Source organism: Palaemon carinicauda, chromosome 6, assembly GCF_036898095.1.
Source record: "Palaemon carinicauda isolate YSFRI2023 chromosome 6, ASM3689809v2, whole genome shotgun sequence".
Lineage (NCBI taxonomy): Eukaryota > Metazoa > Arthropoda > Malacostraca > Decapoda > Palaemonidae > Palaemon > Palaemon carinicauda.
The window spans coordinates 22,640,554-22,642,665 of record NC_090730.1 but is presented as its reverse complement, the minus strand read 5'-3'; the positions used below and the strand labels follow the sequence as shown (position 1 = coordinate 22,642,665).

The 2,112-nt window shown below is 33.0% G+C and overlaps 1 long non-coding RNA gene across 1 annotated transcript in view; it reads left to right on the top strand.

Moving 5' to 3' along the window:
• Positions 1–1,609, top strand: part of LOC137642053 (uncharacterized) — a 64,046-nt gene extending 62,437 nt beyond the window's left edge. Inside the window, exons 3-4 of the long non-coding RNA XR_011044627.1 lie at positions 784–959; positions 1,146–1,609. This is a non-coding gene — a long non-coding RNA (uncharacterized lncRNA). The remainder of the gene's footprint in view (positions 1–783; positions 960–1,145) is intronic.
• The last annotated feature ends 503 nt before the right edge of the window (positions 1,610–2,112 follow it).

Here is a 2,112-nt window from a genome sequence, read left to right as displayed (position 1 = left end):
ATGACTCAGAATCCACAAGCCTCTTAAATTAAGAAACTAATGCCTCTTCTGCCTTAACGCCGAAGCTCGTAGTCTCACCATATTGCACAACACTATGGATACCAGTTCTTCACTTGAAATTTTCAAATCAGCCCAATCTTGCCTTGAATGTTAATTTTTCCTAGTCTACTGATGTACCTGGCTCATTTATTGTAAGGTCAGCTTTTCACAAATATTGTTTCAAGTAATCATGTCTCCTACTAACTGCTTCTCAGTGATTCAGATTAGAAGCAACTTTTCTATGTTATCAAGAACATGTGACTGTTGCTTTGTAAATGACAGCATCCCTTTCACAATATCAGTTGCTTTGATTTCTTCTTTTTTCTTCAGAATTGTACAGATTGTTGATGTTGTACGATTGTATATTTATGCCATGTCTGCCACAAGTGTACCTTGTTCATACTTCTCAATAATTTCCTTTTTCACCTCTACGGTAATCATGTTGCCAATTATTTTAATCATCTTGATGGCTATTGTCTAGATGCAGTACTGTACTGTTACTGTTAACTTGATGGTGAAATAGTAATCACAAATACAAATCTATAAAGAATGAATGGTCATAACTATAAGCACTTCCAAAGATGGTCAGTTTCAAGATTAACAAACATGGTAATATTGGTGATATACTGTCTATTAATAAGGAATTTTTAAGTTATTTAGGTGATTGTGTTAACTTAGGTTGTTTTAGAACTATGGGAGTCTTCATTTTTTAAAAGTGGTTTTGATGTTTATATTTTTCCTCAGCGTAGAACATTTTATAAAGTCAAATGGCTAGGGCACAAGAAACTAACATGGGTAGCCGATGCCGAGTTAATCCATGCACAGGACAAAGTTGATGCCTTTCTTCATAAAAAAAGAGTGGAAAAAGTGAGAAAGAAGCCACGTACATGCAGCCAAGATGATTTGTCTAGCCATGAAAAGTAAGTTGTCAAAGAAAGTATTTTCGTGTATGATATTGCAGCATATCACAGCATAACAATACCATTTTGATTAGAATTTGTAAATCTCATTTAATGTATTTGATTTTAAGATTGACGAAGATAGATTTTTTTTTGTTCTTTGTAAGTTTAATTTTGTTTAAAATACTTTTGATGTTTTCCTTGAAGACTGGTGAGACTGGTATGGCTTTACGTTCTATGGACACCTTCGGACTTATGCAGACTTCTCTGAGACACACACACAGATATGCATATTCTTATGATATTTTGACATATATCAAAATGTGATGAAGTTGCTCTTCACATTTCTGGGAAACTCCTCAGTTTTTGTTTCTGCTTATGTAATAAATTTCTTCCTTCAATTAATTTTCTTTGTTATTTTTTATTATTAGATTCTTATCTTTATCTTTAAAAAGATAGTTTACAATGCCTTTTGCATAGTTTTTGCTTGTCAGTACATAATTTTTATCTTATTTGCAAATTACACTAGGATGTCAAATTTTCAAGTTACCAGCTTTTTGTGGACATTATGTGTATGTAGGAATTACCAGTGGCAATATCTTTACTTTGCTAACATTTTATTGGTACTGTATATATTGTACCTGTATATAACATTGGTACTGTATATAATGTACCTTTATATTTGTTACTTTACTCAATGCAATTTTGTTTAACCCATTTCTAATTGTGTCTTTTCCTTTTCTCAGTAATAAATTTCATACTTTTAAGCATTCTAATTATAAGTTCTTTTTGTTCCTACACTTGATATAAGTCATCAACCTTCAGTAGGATTGTGACTAATCAAAGCTTGAATGGCTGTTAAATGTTTACTAGATAAACAATTCTTGTCTGTAAAGAGGGAGATAAGCACCATCCACCCAAAAGGCAGAGCAAAGCAAACTTCACTTTGGCTTCAATCGCATCTCTGTACACATGTACTTTGCTTCGTCCTTAATCAGGCTTATCAAACTTTTCCTTTAGTCTTTTCAGTTAATTCTAATAGTCAGGCCTCCATCATGAGCCTCAATACTACACAGTACTCTAGAAGTTTTATCCCAGCTATGACCAACTGGTAGACGAGAATGACCATGAATGGGAGGTAAATCAATTGTTGTTTGCGGATGATACTGTACTG